The sequence below is a fragment of the Schistocerca nitens genome, chromosome 8, assembly GCF_023898315.1.
Source record: "Schistocerca nitens isolate TAMUIC-IGC-003100 chromosome 8, iqSchNite1.1, whole genome shotgun sequence".
Classification (NCBI taxonomy): Eukaryota; Metazoa; Arthropoda; class Insecta; order Orthoptera; family Acrididae; genus Schistocerca; species Schistocerca nitens.
Window position 1 is genome coordinate 383,187,651 of NC_064621.1, and position 20,342 is coordinate 383,207,992.

A 20,342-nucleotide genomic window follows, 5' to 3' on the forward strand; every position below is an offset into this window, starting at 1 on the left:
CTTCATCCAGTCCCAAACATGCTCAATGGGGGACAGATCCGGAGATCTTGCTGGCCAGGGTAGTTGACTTACACCTTCTAGAGCACGTTGGGTGGCACGGGATACATGCGGACGTGCATTGTCCTGTTGGAACAGCAAGTTCCCTTGCCGGTCTAGGAATGGTAGAACGATGGGTTCGATGACGGTTTGGATGTACCGTGCACTATTCAGTGTCCCCTCGACGATCACCAGTGGTGTACGGCCAGTGTAGGAGATCGCTCCCCACACCATGATGCCGGGTGTTGGCCCTGTGTGCCTCGGTCGTATGCAGTCCTGATTGTGGCGCTCACCTGCACGGCGCCAAACACGCATACGACCATCATTGGCACCAAGGCAGAAGCGACTCTCATCGCTGAAGACGACACGTCTCCATTCGTCCCTCCATTCACGCCTGTCGCGACACCACTGGAGGCGGGCTGCACGATGTTGGGGCGTGAGCGGAAGACGGCCTAACGGTGTGCGGGACCGTAGCCCAGCTTCATGGAGACGGTTGCGAATGGTCCTCGCCGATACCCCAGGAGCAACAGTGTCCCTAATTTGCTGGGAAGTGGCGGTGCGGTCCCCTACGGCACTGCGTAGGATCCTACGGTCTTGGCGTGCATCCGTGCGTCGCTGCGGTCCGGTCCGAGGTCGGCGGGCACGTGCACCTTCCGCCGACCACTGGCGACAACATCGATGTACTGTGGAGACCTCACGCCCCACGTGTTGAGCAATTCGGCGGTACGTCCACCCGGCCTCCCGCATGCCCACTATACGCCCTCGCTCAAAGTCCGTCAACTGCACATACGGTTCACGTCCACGCTGTCGCGGCATGCTACCAGTGTTAAAGACTGCGATGGAGCTCCGTATGCCACGGCAAACTGGCTGACACTGACGGCGGCGGTGCACAAATGCTGCGCAGCTAGCGCCATTCGACGGCCAACACCGCGGTTCCTGGTGTGTCCGCTGTGCCGTGCGTGTGATCATTGCTTGTACAGCCCTCTCGCAGTGTCTGGAGCAAGTATGGTGGGTCTGACACACCGGTGTCAATGTGTTCTTTTTTCCATTTCCAGGAGTGTATATTCTTAACCTATTATAATACCACCGGAACAGCGAGAAAATTTTCTTTCCTGCTACGTCTGAAAGCTCTGTTGCAAAGATATTCTTTTAAGATCCATAGTTCCTCGACCTCCCCCCCCCCCCCCCTTCTGAATTCGCCTCTGAAGATAATGGCAGTCCTTTCCCTGCCTCGCGGAAGTGAGAACTGAATTCTCTCAGCAAACTATTTGTCAAGGGTCGGGGTAAACAGACTGGACTGTGTCAACATCACATGCAACGGGAATTGAACGTCTTCTCCACGACTGAGGTCTCTAAGTACAGAAAGAATGGAAACACCTCGCTGACAGAATGGAGGCTCTGAGATATCCCAAGCGTCGTCATCGGAATCTGTCGGAAGGAGAGATTAGGATCGCCTGTGGAAACTTTGGGGCGATAAATTACCGAAATATCACATAAAGCCGCCAACGGGCATTTTTCCTTATACTTACAAGGAAGAAGAAGAGTGGAAAAGAAATCAAGTAACATTGCGAGACATCAAAAATTTAAATATAATGTTTATATACAAACTGACAGAAATTCTCTTAGCTTTTAAACGTGTTATTGATATTTTCTGGTCATCAAACTTCTGACTTGCTTGAAGTCTGTCTTGCCTGAAGCGGCCCACAACGGATTCCTCTCCTGTGCCAACCTCTTCATCTCAGAGTAGCATTTGCACCCAGCTTCCTCACTTATTTGTTGGATGTATTCCAGTACAAAGTTTTACCCTCTACAGCTCCATCTAGTAACGTGGAAGTTATTCCTAGATGTCTTAACATGTGTCCTGTCATCCTGTCCCTCATTCTTGTCAGCATTCTCCAAAAGTTCCTTTTCGCACAACTCTGCTGATAACCTATTCATTTTTTATCTTATCCGTTCACCTAATTTTCGACATCCTTCTACAGCACCAATTCCTTTTTCTCTCTTTTTACCGGTTTTCCCATAGTCCATGTCTCACTTCCATATACAGCTGTGTTCCAAACATATTGGTTATAGTGGAGACACATTTTTACTCCTTTGCTAATACACCCGAGGATCAACGTTTGCGACAAGTTTGAAAGGTGTGAAGGAAGACCAGTGGCAAAATGAAGCTTCAAGTCTATACGTAACACGTGCTCAGATGTAATTTTGTCAGTGCACTGCGCGTTAAAGACAGGAGTTCCGGTCCGGCATACAATTCCAGCATGTCACAAATTTTCGGTTGTGGTTATATTTGACACAATTTGCACCTAATGGAAGTATAAACACATGCAGCTGCCTTAGGTAACTCGTAGAATATCCACAAGAAATTGCGGAAATCCCTTTTTCACCTGTCAACGACGCCAGTGAGATGCGGTTTCACCGTGTTTATCGTGATTCCTTTTTCTTTGAACAAGTCCACAACAGTACATTTCAAACTGTGTACGTCGCAAGTGAGCGTAATATAGAGCTTTTAAGAAAGGATATTGCTTCCTCTTGCCAAGAGAGGCAAGCGCTCCAAAATACATTCATTATCGCCGCTTGGTGACGCGCATATGCACTTGGGCTAGGATATCAGACAGTGATATATCGAAGTATCGATATATTGGATTCACTTATGCGATATTAAGAATATTTGTTCATTGCTAACATCGATATTTTGTGGCGATATAATCGGATAATAATATTATCACCACCACCATTTAACTCACCATAGAGAAAATTGAACTCTACGTTCTTTTTAACACTGAAATATTTAAGACATAAGAACGATACCTACAGTTTTTTACTTTTAAGTTTTTTAAGAAATTTGGACTGAATTTTGGGTTTTTGTAACCTCCTGTAACTCGAAAGTAAAGTTGGTAGAAATATCTGAAATGTAATTCTCAAAACCTCTTCTTTTTGTGTTGTTCGTGAATTGCTGTATGTTCATATTAGTGATTTTGGAGTGTGAAGATAAAAAAAAGAACGTGGCTCTCAAAAGTGATGTGTGGAAGCATTTTAAGTCAAAAGACAGTAAAAGTGGGAAGCACAATTATTGGGTGGAAAGATATTCCTAGCTTGCATTATACATCAATAGATATCTCTATTTATACGTAAAATAACGTATAATTAAATTTGGTAATCCTTAACTTCTTTTTGGTTTATAAAAAGCAATCCTCAAATTTTGAATAACATGTGTAATCATAAGTTGCAATCATAATTGCAGAACTAAATTTTTGCCATCCATATATCAAATGGTTCAAATGGCTCTGAGTGCTATGGGACTTAACATCTGAAGTCATCAGTCCCCTAGAACTTAGAACTACTTAAACCTAACTAACCTAAGAACATCACACACATCCATGCCCGAGGCAGGATTCGAACCTGCGACCGTAGTGGTAGCGCGGTTCCAGTCTGAAGCGCCTAGGACCGCTCGTCACACCGGCCGGCTCGATATATCAAAACATCATTAGTTTTGAGTCGATTAATATATGATATTGTTAATTAGTATAGCTATATAACCTTGAAGCAAATATCTATATTTTTCTTCCGATGTCGCATCCCTAATATGTACATCGCGCGCACGTCTGGTAACCCCTACAGTTGACCATTGCTGCTGTCTCTGACCGAGATGGCGCAGTGGTAAAGCACCGATTTCGCATCCGAGACAAGTGCTGGGACACACAAGGACGTAGCCAAGAATTGGTCAAAAGGGGACCTTAAAAAGACTCATTTATTCCGAAAAATTCCAAAAGAACGACAAACCATTTTATTCGACAATGTCTCGCAGTTTTCACCAAGCAGAGATGTAATCTCGTTACTGAGGGCTGTTGTGGATTTCGGCAAACCACTAAGAAGCAGTGACGTTCTAATCTCTCTTAATCCTCCAACGTCATTTTACACTCCTCTTCTTCCAGTCTGGATCTGAGTTGAGGAACTGATCAGGAAAGGACGAGCGCTAATTTTTTGGGACTCCGTTATTATTACTGATAGTTTTTGGAGTAAAGAAATTTCTGTTCAACGGAGAATGTAGGGCAATTGTTGGTAGCAGATGATCTGGAATTATTCAGCTATACACTATTCCCAATTTCCATATCACTTCTCACAATGAAGGAAAGATTATTTTCTGCATTACAAATGTCTCAGCTGAGAAATGCATGAGTCTGAATGAATAGATTTGGATTATTATTTACACTATTGGCCATTAAAATTGCTATACCAAGAAGAAATGCAGATGATAAACGGGTATTCATTGGACAAATATATTATACTAGAACTGACATGTGATTACATTTTCACGCAATTCGGGTGCATAGATCCTGAGAAATCAATACCCAAAACAACCACCTCTGGCCGTAATAACGGCCTTGATACGCCTGGGCATTGAGTCAGAGCTTGGATGGCGTGTACAGGTACAGCTGCCCATGCAGCTTCAACACGATACCACAGTTCATCAAAAGTAGTGACTGACGTATTGTGACGAGCTAGTTGCTCGGCCACCATTGACCAGACGTTTTCAATTGGTGAGAGATCTGGAGAATGTGCTGGCCAGGGCAGCAGTCGAACATTTTCTGTATCCAGAAAGGCCCGTACAGGACCTGCACAATGCGGTAGTGCATTAACCTGCTGAAATGTAGGGTTTGGCAGGGATCGAATGAAGGGTAGAGCCACGGGTCGTAACACATCTGAAATGTAACGTCCACTGTGCAAAGTGCCGTCATTGCGAACAAGAGGTGACCGAGACGTTTAATCAGTAGCACCCCATACCATCACGCCAGGTGATACGCCAGTATGGCGATGACGAATACACACTTCCAATGTGCGTTCACCGCCATGTCGCCAAACACGGATGCGACCATCATGATGCTGTAACAACAGAACCTAGATTCATCCGAAAAAAAAAAAATGTTTTGCCATTCGTGCACCCAGGTTCGTCGTTGAGTACACCATCGCAGGTGCTCCTGTCTGTGATGCAGCGTCAAGGGTAACTGCAGCCATGGTCTCCGAGCTGATAGCCCATGCTGCTGCAAACATCGTCGAACTGTTCGTGCAGATGGTTGTTGTCTTGCAAACGTCCCCATCTGTTGACTCAGGGATCGAGGCGTGGCTGCACGATCTGCTACAGCCATGCGGATAAGATGCCTGTCATCTCCACTGCTAGTGATACGAGGCCGTTGGGATCCAGCACGGCGTTCCGTATTACCTTCCTAAACCCACCGATTCCATATTCTGCTGACAATCATTGGATCTCGACCAACGCGAGCAGCAATGTCGCGATACGATAAACCGCAACCGCGATAGGCTACAATCCGACCTTTATCAAAGTCGGAAACGTGATGGTACGCATTTCTCCTCCTTACACGAGGCATCACAACAACGTTTCACCAGGCAACGCCGGTCAACTGTTGTTTGTGTATGAGAAATCGGTTGGAAACTTTCCTCGTGTCAGCACGTTGTAGGTGTCGCCACCGGCGCCAGCCTTGTGAGAATGCTATGAAAAGCTTATCATTTGCATATCGCAGCATCTTCTTCCTGTCGGTTAAATTTCGCGTCTGTAGCACGTCATCTTCGTGATGTAGCAATTTTAATGACCAGTAGTGTATTTATCATACAGCTTTTAGTTCCAGGAGTCTCCAAAAAGAGGCTCAGATGGTCTTCAATGCAGCTCTTTTCATTTAAACACAGGGCTGCTGTTGACTAGGAGGAATTCAAGCAGCACACTTAAAAAAATCATTTAGAAACCAACGAACTACAGAATGTAATGTCAGCACATACATCTTCTGCTCTCTATAAACCCCTCCCCATTGATTTGTACCGAAACTGGTTTTGATAAATGAGTAGAGCCTGCGCAGAATACCGTGGACAGTAGATGCGCAGTCACCAGGGCTTGCGTGGAGAGGGTGGTAGTAGTGGGGGCTGAGGACTGGTGCTTTAGGGGAAATGCCGAGTGCTGGAGGGGAAGTGGAGTTCGAAACCGAAGCCTACTGCAATTTTTTGTAACTATTAAGTGGAAATCCCCCACTCTCACATTTGCAAGGCGACCTTTCAGAAATATCTGTCACCTCTGCTTTCGCTAGTACTAAAAAGAATTCCGCCTAAAATGCAACGATTTATTTTCGCCTGGCTTGTTAACCATTTGCAACTTTCAGAATAGTGTCACGAGTGGTGAATTTTGACTAAAACCTACACATTTCTCTTGTTGCCATGTTAAAATTTGCTTCTTTTGCCAAAACACAGTGGAGTTGACACAGTCTCACCTCAATAAAATGCTGCGCAGACGCTGTTGCGAGAGAATTCTGAAACAGTGGTTTATTAAGTTTATTAAGTGCTAAGCCAAATCAGTTTTCTCGAGATTGGTGACAGAGACATCGACCCAAGTCTAAAGAAAAATTCTGTATGTTAGCTACAAGTCATATGCAGCAACACAATATGTAATATGCACCAAATGCAAAATACATTGTGACCCTGTTTCTCATTGCAAACTTTTTCGAATTTCACGCAGTGTCTTTCTGCTGTGTAAATATCAAAATAACCATGACCATTAATGAAATAATGGGAATGATTTTTTTTTTACCAAATAGTTCCTATAAAATCGTTTGAAAAAGACTGCACGGCGTGCGCCTCGATTCAGTCACTGCCGATTGGCCGAAAGGTAACAGACAGTCTCGGCCTCCCCTTCCAAACAAACGAATGAGCTCCCCCTGCTCTTTGGACGAAAATTGGTCACTGTGCATCGGCCACCGTATTCTGCGCGGACTCTGCTGCTTGGGTGATCAGATTGGGCGTTATTTTTCCATTTGTTGTTTTTCCCTCACATCAACCGATGTTGGTTTTAAGTTTTCATCCATGTTGCAATGCTGAACACGTTCATACACGCCGGTGTTCTCATTCCCTAGTACCAAAGGCCGCGGTGTTAGGTTCCTAATTTCTTCCACTTAACTTGGCGTAGGTCAGGTTTTCCCAAATTGTGTCGCGCTGTTTCACCGTGCGACACAGAAATTGCGGCGAAATTCCATTCCATACAGAGGTCGGATTACTATGTAATATGTACTGTACGTATTATCCCACACGTTTTATTTGAATTTTATGGCTACATCTACATACGAACTCAAAAGACCGCTGTGAAGCGCACTGCAGAGGATCTATATTTCTAAACGACTAACCCGTATTATGGCATCCAGTATCAGTTGAAGACGGTCTCTCTAATGTCATAATACACTCATTAAGAGGTGTAATCTATTCTTGAAGTTTTAACACAGTAATACCTGCACTGTAGTTAGAAACTGTATGTGCGTCTTGAGACAGATACTACACGCGCAAGCTGACACTTGGCGCGGCGCGGGTGGTTGCGACGGTAAAGGCATTTCACATTCACAGTTTCTCCCGCGACGGTAAAGGCATTTCACGTTTACAGTCGCTCTCATCAGCCACCGCGAGGAGGGTCAACTTCGTTTGCGCGAATTATAAACTCACTGCGGGTAAACACCCAGATTTTTTTCTTCTAGCTATCACTCTCCCACATTCCTCCCCCCCCCCCCCACACACACACACACACACATTCAAATTGATGAAAGAAAGAAAAAAGTTTCAATTACTACATTTTCGTTTTTCATGCAGTAAAACTTTAGCATCAGTTTAATTACTTATTTACTACTAACTCTCGCAACACATTTTGTGGACAATACCCACATATACTACTGAATATACCTCCAAAATTAATATTGTACGAGACATAGCTCAGGAGATACAACGTCATAAATATTGAGATGCTTAACAAACTAACTTTTGCTTAAAACAGTGCGCAAATTCCAGACTATACTCGCACAGTGTTTGACAATGAGTGCAGTTTGCGACTTTTAAGCTTTAAACATACCGGTAATTTCAAATCTTTTCTAATTTTTTTTGCGTTTGCATGCGTAACGTCAAAATGTAACATACTGCCTCATCTGTAAAGTAATCACAAGTCTGAAGCTATTATAAAAGTTAGATTCTTTGAAGAATAGGGGTTTATTGGTACTTACTGTTTGATCACGGTAAGTCCACGGTTCGCGCGGTGGCTGTCGGGATAGGTAGGAGGCGCGCCTTGCCCGCGCAGTTTATCTGTGGAGGGAGGCGGTGAGGGGAGGGCAGCGCCGACTCTGTTCTGCAGTACTGGCAACATTAACCGTGTGTTTTGTGCTCATATGATAGCTGACGTGACACACGCACCAGCGCTTGGAGACAAATGAATATCTTTCCACTAGTGCCGATTTTCTCCGCTACTGGCAGCACCAGACTTGTGTCTAGCACCTGACAAGCATCTACAGGCCCAAGTTCACGAAGCAAGCCAAGCTTTGGCGGGACGTACAAACTTCAGTGGAATTTACCCGGGGCGCAACACGAAGGCGACCGGATCCGTACATCCTATCACTACATTTTAATGCCACTTTTAGTATATATAAAAACATTGAAATTAAATACAACTGTAAAAATGAGATTGTTTACTTACTGTATTATATACTCCTCCTCTGCTGGAGACAACCTATGAATTCAAAATCGTCCTAGTCAAAGTATCTTCTGCTAACATATCAATGGCACTCGAACTTCTTAAAGTTGCTTTGTACTGCTTTAATTATGAGTATAGCTGGAAATTAAAGTTTAATAAAGAGGAAAAAAACAGTACTGCGTAAATTTTAGTTTTTGAAATTTATAAAGGGAAATATACATCTTTTATGTCATTGTCTGAAGTATGATAGCACAAGCAGAATTACGATATGAACTGTAAAACACTAAGAAACGTTATAAACAAAAAATTATATAAGATAAATCTGCATTGTGTAAAAGTCAGTTCCATTGGCACTCTTATAACAGAGAAACAGTAATGTCTTGCGCCTCACCTGTACATGATTTTCTGAAGTCCTTATGGTTGTGGCGCACTATTTTTCTCCTTTTTAATGTACTTTGTCCCCTTCGTAAGGCAACAATGCAAGGGCCAATTGTTTGATGTCTGAGTTAACAAAAGTTAATGTAATTTTCAGGCTTGACATATGGCATTTTAAAACGTCCATTTACCTTGGAGAAGATATTGTGTCAATCGCATCAGCAAATTATTGCTTCATTTTCTATTTCTGACGATTTAAATCTGTTGCTCAATACTCGTGTTTTCTCTGCTGAGTTCGAACAACATGGTTTCTTTCTGGCTTACCGATACCCCTTCTTCACACATGTCTAATGTATCTTTTTGGATGTCATCATTAACAGTACAAAACTTATTGACATATGCTGAACTGGATGGCTGGCTTATTTTCTGCAGGCAGACACAACGAATATTCTTAAACATGTCACATCTGATATCGGAGCATGTATATTGAGGAATAAGGCTTGACATGCAGTACAAATCAATTTGCAGCTAAAGCTGTGCAAATATTCCCGAACGAAGTAAGTTACATTCATCTCAGAAGTAGATAGTACAAACTAGACTTTTCCTCCTCCTACTGTGTTCATGATCCAACTTTGCACTTAAGTTGTGCTTTCTGCATATACCATTGAGTTTACCTGTGAGTTTTCACTTTGTCAGAATAGTCCATCTTGTAAACAGAAAAGGGAAATGTATCTTATAGCTGGGAGGAGTAATGATAGTGAAACAGTGAAACATTATAAAAACTACTGCACTGTATTAAGAAAAGTTATTAAAAAGTCCAGAAGTATGTGCACTATGTCTGAGATTAGCACATCTGATAATAAAATTAAAACAATTTGGACTATTGTGAAAAAGGAAACAGGGCAACCGAGAGCACAGGAAGACTGTTTTTCTATCAAACACAATGAAAAGTTTGTTAACAAGAAATAAGAATTAGTAAACATTTTTAATAATAATTTTTAAGTGTTGTAGAGAAAATAGGATCCAGCTATTCAATAGAAAATGCAAGGCAGTATATGGAAGAGGCAGTACCTATGCAATTTGATAAAATTCAACCCACCTCTCCTACTGAAATTAGGAAAATAAGAAATTCACTCAAAAGTAAAAGCTCACATGGAATTGATTGCATTTCCAACATAGTACTAAAAGCTTGTTCCCAACAAATACATAGGATTCTCAGCCACATATGTAGCAGCTCACTGAAGCAGGGCATTTTTCCAGATAGATTGATATACGCTATTGTTAAACCATTGCATAAAAAAGGGGATAGATCTGATGCTAACAACTACCACCCAATCTCACGTCTGACAGCTTTATCCCAAATTCTTGAAAAAGTAATGTACTCAAGAGTAGCATCACATATTTGTAAAAATGAAGTAGGCCTACTAACAAAATGTTTTCAGAAAGGCTTTTCAACAGGAAATGCTATGTATGCTTTCACTGATCAAATATTAAATGCATCGAATAACCGGACATCACCCATTGGGATATTTTGTGATCTCTCAAAGCCTTTTGATTGTGTGAATCTTGAAATTCTTCTAGATATACTTAAGTATTGTGGTATGAGTGGGACAGTGCACAAAAGGTTTACTTGCCACTCTGTATTCATGAAGATGCAAAGCTAGTTCTTTTTACTCATGATACAAGTATAGTAATCACACCCAAGAAGCAAGAATCAGCTGAGGAAATTGCAAATAATGTCTTTCAGAAAATTATTAAGTGGTTCTGTGCAAATTGACTCTCACTAAATTTTGAGAAAACACAGTTTATACAATTCTGTACAGTAAATGGCATAACACAATTGATAAATACAGACTATGAACAGAAGCCTGTTGCTAAGGCAGAATACTCACAATTTCTGGGTGTGTGCATTGATGAGAAATTGAATTGGAAGAAACACATAAATGATCTGCTGAAACGGTTAGGTTCAGCTACTTATACTATTAGGGTTATTGCAAATTTTGGTGATAAACATACCATTTAATTAGCCTACTATGCCTATTTTCATTCACTGCTCCCATATGGCATCATATTTGGGGCAATTCGTCAAGAGAGAAGGTATTCATTGCATAAAAGCATGTAATCAGAATAATAGCTGGAGCCCACCCAAGATCACCTTGCAGACATTTATTTAAGGAACTCACTATATTCACAGTACCTTCAGAATATATAAATTCACTTATGAAATTTGTCATTAATAACCCATCCAAATTCAAAAATAACAGGGGAGTGCATAACTACAACACTAGTAGAAAGGATGATACTCACTATTCTAGATTAAATCTCACTTTGGCACAGAAAGGGGTGAATTATGCTGCCACAAAAATCTTTGATCATTTGCCAAATAGTATTAAAAGTCTGACAGATAGCCAACCAACATTTAAAAGCAAATTAAAAGAATTTCTGGATGACAACTCCTTCTACTCAGTAGATGAATTCTTAGATATGAAGTAGTAAAAAAAACAAATTAAGTATTTGTGTAAAGAAAACTTATGTTAAAGTGACACATTCCACATAATTACAAAACGTCATATTCATGATCTATGGAACAAGGATTAATGTACGTATGTATCATGTAATTTCTCTGACGGGACTCATTAACACCAGAACAGCGGAAGTTATCAAAATGACCTCTGTCGTCATACTTTTTTCTATGTGGTCATATCCAATTTGTATACTCTATTAAAGAAATTAATTATTTATTAATAATTATTGATTTACTAATTTTTTCTCTTTACATGATGTATCAGGATTTACAAAATATTTATATTTTCTTTGACATTTCATTGTATATACCTAGAGCGATGGAAGGGGTCAAGCTGACCCGCCTCTAATTTCTGTTCCGAAAACATGTAAATTATCCAACATGAAGGGGCAACAGTCAGCAGCCATGCAGAGCAGTTGCTGCTCATTGCTGCAACTTGACGTGTGTAAATTCCAATCTATCACAGTTTCTATAGTGTCATTCAGGTAATAGTCTTTGTCCGTGAAACAAGTTTTCAAAAATCTATCGTCAGCGTGAACTTTCTGATGAACAAATGTTACATCTCTTAGACAATTCTGAAGTTGAATTGGAAATTGGCTTCACTGATGAAGATGATGATTATGTACCTGAGACATGAGAAGATGAAGACATTGTGAACGAGTAATAATCAGTGGAAGAGGATAGATTCATGTCAAACATCACGTCTTTCATCACAGCAGACACAGTTGGATGTGTCTACGAAGATATTTGCTAGGGATGGAACCTGCGGGAGATCGCCAATTTTTCATCTCCTGGAAGAAGGTCAGCTGTGAACTTTTTGAAGGAGAGAGGTCCTACAGCTTACACTTGCCAATGAGTAGACAACTCTGTCACCAGTGCCTTCCGTCTTATTTTTGAAGAAGCAATGCTACGCTTGGGGGGGGGGGAGTAGAAAACAGAATCAAATGCTCAAAAAATACTAAAAACAATGTGTACTTTGACAGTACCACTTGACAAAATGGAGAAACTGATAGCCATAATGTATGCTCGGGATGTCATTTGTACAAAAGGTAAGTCTGTGGATGACCTATGGTTGCACTCTTGGGGGCCTAGTTTTATCAAGGACATTATGACAAGGGACAGATTTCAGAAGCTTCTCAGATATCTCCATGAAAAATCGACCTGAGCGGAACATCTAATATCCAACAAATTCGCTCTTGTATCTGAAATTTGGGAAAAGTTCATTGAATACAGTACTTGTTCTTATTGCCTTGCAGAAAAAATAACCACTGATGAGCAACTATTACCAAGCAAAACAAGATGCAGGTTCATTCAGTTCATGTCCAACAAACCAGACAAATATGATCTGAAATTCTGGTTGGCTGTCGATATAACAACAAAGTACATATATTATGCTTTCTCATGCCTTGGCAATGAGGATACATATAGTGAGAACAGCCATTTAAGAGTACTTTGCTCTGCATTTCAGTGAGCCATCTGTAAATCAAGGAAGAAATGTGATGACACACAACTTCTTTATGTCCCTTCGGATTGCTAAGAAACTCAAAGGAAAGAAAACTTCATTTCTGGTTGTAACGAGCAAGATCCACTGTGAAATCCCCGAAGTAAGGAAGCCCAATGCTCTGCCACCATCCTGCACAACAGTGGCAATGCAGACTGCACCATGACTGTATACCAAGGAAAGAAGAACAAAAATGTCATTCTTCCGAGTACACTGCATGCTGAAGTAGCAACAAGCAAGGACGGAAAGAAGACACCTGAAATCAAAAAATTCTACAATGCAACAATGAATGAGGTGGACACGGTTGATCAAATGACCGTAAATATACTACAAAGGTTGCATGTAGGAGATCGCCAATACATGTCTTCTGCACTATCTTGGACACAGCAGCAATAAAGCAAGGGTCATGTACAACATAGTAACGAACAGGAAAAAGGAAAGGGAGAAGTTCTTCAGCTGGTGAATGAACTCAAGGGAATGAAAGAGCAAGAACATCAGGCAAAGGAAGAGGATATGGGACTGAAATCACCTATAAAGCAGAGGAAGTGCCAACTCATCCTCTGCAAAGGCAACAAGAGCAGCAAAAGCTGCATGAATAACCACAAAGCTATGTGCGGAAAATGTGTGCGTAGAATAGAAGTCACCTGTGCTAAGTGCATCTAGCAGATTCCAATTACTTGAGTGAAAAGCAAGAGAAAACCTTGTGCACAACACATGTTAAAGTAATACAGGCCAACCATACTAAATGTGTCTAGAAGGTTGTACAAGTAGTTAAAAAACGAAAATCTACAATTAAGGAAACATGTTAGCATTAACAACAATAAATTTATAAGATATTTTGTTGTTGAAATAAACAAATAATTATTAATTATCATGTTAACTATTTATTGTGATTACTAGAAAAAAAGATCTGGATTAACGAATACTAAAACAAAATACTTGTTTAAGACAAATATGAAAATACTTTATGTGGGGTCAAAATGACCCCTTCCCACTGTTTTAGGAATGTCACAAACTCTGTCATTTTAGTGTTTATGCATGCATGATTTTTCATAACATACGCCATGTCTTTGGAGCTGTGAGCCTTTTGTTATAATAAAAAACAAACACCGTCTAGATCACAACTTTTTATTTCCCAACTACTGGTCTCAATCTGCTTTGCAAAGTTCAGTTTGTCAACAGTTGTGTTCATAGTCAGCAAATAAAAAGTGGTGGCCCAGACAATGTTTGTTTGTTTGTTTATTTACTATGGATGGATTTGCCTAGATGTTTCACATTTTTGGCATGCAAATATATGTAATTTATTGCTCGGTGCATTCTTTCAACATGCATGTTTGTATTAATATTGCTGCTGGATCTGCTACAGAATGCTCAAAACCTGTTGTTTTTAGAATAATAGTTCTTGGTGATAGTACCCAAACTCAGCTGAACAGAGTCTGAAATTAGTCACTCCAGTGCTGAAGGAAATACATGCTCAGAAGCTATAACTTCTCCTCCTTGTGAACTTCTCTCTAGCATATAAACTTCAGCTTATGTTTCCTTCAATTTGATTTTAGTACACATATTTTTTCCCGTGCTCTCTCAGTGTGCCATGAAAAATACAGTCTTGTCACTGGTTCTTCCATCTGTGAAAGCCCAGCATTATAAAATGACTCGGCTACATCTGAGGACATATTTTTCTACATCAGCCTTTATTTCATTAAAAATGATAGCATCTTTTGATTAACTCTCTTTGTAATAAGAACAGCACAAGGGAAACCTTGTCTCATGTTGCAAAACAGAAGAAGTGTAATTAACTCAAAACCATAACCATTTGTCCCATGAGTTCCATTGATGCAAATACGGTCGCTACCTTACTTCTTCCGAATTTCACACTGAGCATTATTCACAACAATGAAGGGAAAATCTTCCTTGCTCGGCAGTGGATGACGTTGGATGCTTGTATCTAGTGGCTGGTACAGAGTGATTCAAAAGAACATTTACAAAGTGACATGGCACATCAGGTACACAACAAGGATTTGTAATATCATAGGAACCAATGGCTGCAAAGGCCATTCGGGGATACTATGTGGTGGTGTTGCAGTTATTTAGTCACATGCTACTAATGGACACCCACTACAGGAGTTCCTAAAAGTTTTGCCCAGAGGTATCAAGACACATCTGACACTGAAACTGTATTGAATGGCACACCCTCTCAAAAATACTTCTTGTAACTCAAAGACATCCTAGCAACAAATCCTACCCACTAGGTCCTCCGGTGGTATAACAGGTGCTTCATACCCCCACAGGAAAAAATTGATTGGGTGATCATGGTGGCCATGACAACTGGCCCACCATGACCAATCCAGCAACCGGGAAAGGTTGCCTGCATATGTGCCCTCACTTGTCTGCTGAAATTGTCGTGCTGAAATTGTCACACTGGAATCAAATGCAGCTACAAATAGGCATGGGAACATCATTCAGCATATCTAGCAGAACCTCTTGCAGGAAAACAGATACATGTGACCATCAAGTCAGTCCAGGAGAATGTATGGTCCATTTAAGCATTCTCTGACAATGCCAGCCCATCTGTTATGGGTAAATTTGCATTGTGAGGCATGGCTACATGAAGCAATTGAGTTCACATCCATCCACGTATGTAGGTTGTGAACATTCATCACACCATGAAGTGAGTACAGAGCCTCAACAGTGAAGAGGGAAATAGCTGTGAATCTTTGGTCTGCAGTGGATTCCTGCAGAAACCACTGCATAAATCCCATGCACTTATAGTCCCCCCGGTTCCAGTACCTGTACACATTGGAAATGAAAGGGACGCAGTCATTCACTGGGCACAATGCACCAGACAAGTGGTTGTGGGATATCAGTGGTGTGGGATACACATTGTGTACTTATTGACAGAGTATGCTGCACCCTTTCAAGAATGCTTTCTTCTGCCGCAACTGTCTGTTATTTATTGGCGACCAGCATCCGGCTTGTGAACATTGAATGAACTGGTTTTGCACAATGTGCAACGCAAGGCAGCAAATAATGTGTGGCACAGCAACTTTCTACAAGGATGTTTCAGATGATACTCTCTCATGGCTTCTCACCCATTGTAGTTGGCCATGTAATAAATCAAATACATCTCAGCCATTTCACAGTATGTGTAGCTACCCATGTTACTTTCAGCGCTTCTGTGGTGTGAATGGCGATGGTCTCTGTGCACTCTGCCCATGAATGTATAGCAATGCCCTCTCGTGACCCATTGCACCGTCTTGTCGTGTTAGTAACCCCCAGTTCCTATGTGATTACTGATCCCTGTACAGCCAATGTGCCATTTCAGCTTGTAAACATTTTTTTGAGTCACCCTGTAGAACAACACATGAGGCCCATCGCTAGCACTATTTTCACTTATTCAAACTTCTAAATTGGTGTCGTAGTCTTTATGTCTTGTGACATCAGAACAAATTTTTAATGCTGATCAGTGTCGTGTAAATCTTTTTTGTAGTCACCATATGGATTTTCTTTAGCTTGGGATTGGACAAATTGTCTCTTATTTTATGGAGTATTGCATGTAATGGAATTCTGTTTGGAAGGTCAACACCTAATGTGTCTCCTTCTGTCAAACCTAAATGACTGAAACATTTTGTTGCCCTACATGTGTGACCACGTATTTTATTTTGCAACTACCGGCTCCAGCTTTGATTGCTTCAATGTTGGATGGACAGACACCTGCTCTGCTGTTAGTCCCTTGAGTTTACATGTAGCATATGCCCTTACTTGTAGACACATTGCCCTGAACAATGACATACAAAGAAGTGCCATGTGACATTGTTGGTTGGTTGCTTGATTTGGGGAAAGGGACTAAACATTGAGGTCATCGGTCACATCAGGTTAGGGAAGGATGGGGAAGGAAGTCAGCCATGCTCTTTCAAAGAAACAATCCTGGCATTTGCTTGAAACGATTTAGGGAAATCACGGAAAACCTAAATCTGGATGGCCGGACCCGGGTTTCAATCGTTGTCCTCCCGAATGTGAGTCCAGTGTGCTAAAGACTGCGCCACCTCGTTCGGTGTGATGTTGTTCAAAGTACAATGCAAATCACACTTTTTGATACAGAGTAACAACATGTTTCTCTCAGTCTACTGCTTCGAGTCACATAATTCCTGAAATGGTGCAGATTCAGTCTTATGATGCAATCAAATTTATAATATAACAGGAAATTTCTATTTTTCATATTTTCAAAACTTGTAGTCTTTGTTATTAACCATCTGGGGTACACGTCTTAAGTAAATAGTTATTTTCAGAAAGCAATATATAAATTAAAAATGAGAAGCAATTTCAATAACAAAAGCTGTCTTAATGTTAATTTGATTGACTACCTGTTCTTTGGCACCAACTGCAGCAGAGTTGGATTAGCAGAGTTACAATTTGGTTTTGTACTTCATGGAATTGATCCAGGGTACTCGCAGCTTGCTGTCAGATAGTTTTGGATGAAGGTTTTGAAAGATGTGATAAAGAAACATTTTCTACATTGTGTATTTCAAAAAGTGTAGTAATTGTGAAGCATGTTTGTTCAGATGTGAAGAGACAAATTAACACTGATTGTGAACAGAAATTGTTAATTCTTCAGTCAAAGTTAATGGTAACACCCAGGACCTCTTTTTATGGAATATTATGCAGCAGAAGCAGAGACCTAGACCTGAACCTATATTAAAAAATTAAGGACAATTTCTCAGGTTAATGTAATGCAACCAACTAGTAACCCACAACACGAGAGACATTATGTAGCAATGGTTCAAATGGCTCTGAGCCCTATGGGACTTAACATCTATGGTCATCAGTCCCCTAGAACTTAGAACTACTTAAATCTAACTAACCTAAGGACATCACACAACACCCAGCCATCACGAGGCAGAGAAAATCCCTGACCCCGCCGGGAATCGAACCCGGGTGTGGGAAGCGAGAACGCTACCGCACGACCACGAGATGCGGGCATTATATAGCAATGTTATAATGAAGAAATAATATAACATTCATTATGGTACATCTAAGGGAGGTGCATCATAACAGCTGCAGACAAAGGATGTTTTAAGATTTTTGGGGAAGGAAATAATTTAGGAAAACTTCACCCTACAGTTATCTGAAAACTACTTCACAGCTCAAAGTCACCATCTGCAAATAATGCCATTACTGCTTGTAATGGTAGTATAAGAAATTTCAAAAAGAACTGAAATAAGCCAAAAATTCCATTATTTACCGAACACAAGTGTATATTAGGAAAACCATCTAGATGTCTGTAATCCTATGCACAAGGTTCATAGTCATAAGACTCATCGTGAAGACCGATATAATCATAATTGAAGATGGCAGAAAATAAACAAATCTGTGTTACTGATTTCAAACTTGCTTGCTGACATTCATTCTCAAGATTTGCCAACTTCTGTTATTGTTCAGAGAAGGAAGGAAGGAAGGAGGTTAGGGTTTAATGTCCTGCTGACATCAAGGTATTCTAGATGGAAGACAAGCTTGAGAGATGAGGATGGAAATCAGCCACACCAGTTTAGCTGAGTTAAACATTTACAAAGGAACCATCCTGGAATCTGTCTTACATTATGCACTGGATATAGCACCACCATATACATCCACTGGAAGACAGTGCTTTTAATGTGTACACTTCAGAAATGTTGATGAACAATGCATGAGCCAAGATAGGTGTTCTAAATGAGGTGGTTCCCATGCAGTTAACTCGTGTGAGGCCTCTTATGTTAAATGTGTGAACTGCAATAGTCATTTTGCTACAGTTGGATCACAAGTACAATTGAAACGTATTTCAGGAATTAAATGTTATTCACAACATCTCATTACAAGAAGATCCTTGGATACTAGTTCATAAGCTAAAGCAGTTATGAGTGCTCAACTTTAATTACCTCCTCTGATCATCACAGCTAACAGGCAAATATCAACTGTCACATCAGACATATAGTGTCAGCACCGTTCCCAACAATGCAGCTGTTACACTTTGTATTTACCTGTGCTGGTGTGCCTTTCCATGTGCCATGAGCGAATCTTATGAATCAGCTGTAGGAGAGGAGATCAATATGGTGTCAAGTAACTTCCAACACAACATTCACTTGATCTATTCCTAGCAATTTATGTTGTTTCCAGCTGTCGAAAACCTCTCCTTACCAATCACACAGAAAATGGCACAACCTACCACACCTCATTATACAGATCAAGCGCACATATTGGATAACAATGTGGTCCAAAATAAAATGCAAGAGCTCATTGATAAGAATGAAATTTTGCTTTAGCACTATTACATTAAGCTGCCCTTGACAAACTGGATCTAAATGCTGTGACACTCATCCAAAATAGTTTCATTCATAAACAATATTCATCTTTACCAAAGAAATGCAGAAAAAGGGAGATATAACACAGAAAGCCTGCTTCTCATGATGCATACCATTTACACATCATCTTCTTGATTACAAAGACATAGTTCAAGCCAAACACTCACTTTTGTTCTCCTGGTGTAACACACTCTGAGAATACTGGATTTAAGAAAAGATTGTACCATCCTATTCACCCATGAAAATTTAAATACCAACAATTAATGGTACTCTGTTTGCTTGTGGTGACCCATATAAAACTACCAAATGGATCTTTTAAAACTGGGAAGTGTTGAAAGACAGCATGTGTTTGGATCATTGTCCACTTCTGATCTCATTGACAAGTTATTCCCCCCCTTCCCCTTTCCAAATAGCAGTACCAGGCAATTGGAACATTTATATTAATGTCTGCATCCATGTCCTCCAAGTCACTGTGAAGTGCACAGCAGATGGTGCTTCCCACTGTACCACAAATTAGAGTTTTTCCTCATTCAGTTTGTCTATGAAATGCTGGACGAATGACTGCTTAAATGACTCTGTGTGCACCATAATTGATCTAATCTTGCCTTCATGGTCCCAACAGGAGGTGATGAGTAAATTCCATGTTTAATACTAGTTTTTAAGAGAGCTTTCACAGGATAGTTGACATCTAACTTCCTGCATCTGCAGGTTCATGTTTTTCCATGATTGGAAGGTTATTCAATGTGTGTGAAAGAGACAATAAGCCTTTTTCTCATCAAATGTTTGGCACATGATGGTCTGTCGTCTCATTGGAAAGAACTCTGCAACTGTAATTCCAAGGGAAAGTTGTTCACTGGAAATGTAGCTAAAACACAAATGCATTGAGGTCAGGATCAAATGATTCTCAAAGCTAGTAGTGCTTGGAAGTCATTCTGCACCTTGTCCAACCAACCATAGTACTAATGTGATAAATGTACCGCAGAAAGTTAAGGAAGTTCACAATCAGGAAGTATGCTCATAAAATCAGAGGTATAGTCATGGGCTGGATAGAAAACTTTGCTGACACCATAA

At 40.7% G+C, this 20,342-nt stretch overlaps 1 protein-coding gene across 1 annotated transcript in view; it reads right to left on the minus strand.

Moving 5' to 3' along the window:
• Window positions 1-8,232, minus strand: part of LOC126198652 (glutathione S-transferase D7-like) — an 87,608-nt gene extending 79,376 nt beyond the window's left edge. Inside the window, exon 1 of the mRNA XM_049935122.1 lies at window positions 8,076-8,232. The gene's annotated coding sequence lies outside the window, so the exon portion shown is untranslated. The remainder of the gene's footprint in view (window positions 1-8,075) is intronic.
• Between the last annotated feature and the right edge of the window lie 12,110 nt (window positions 8,233-20,342).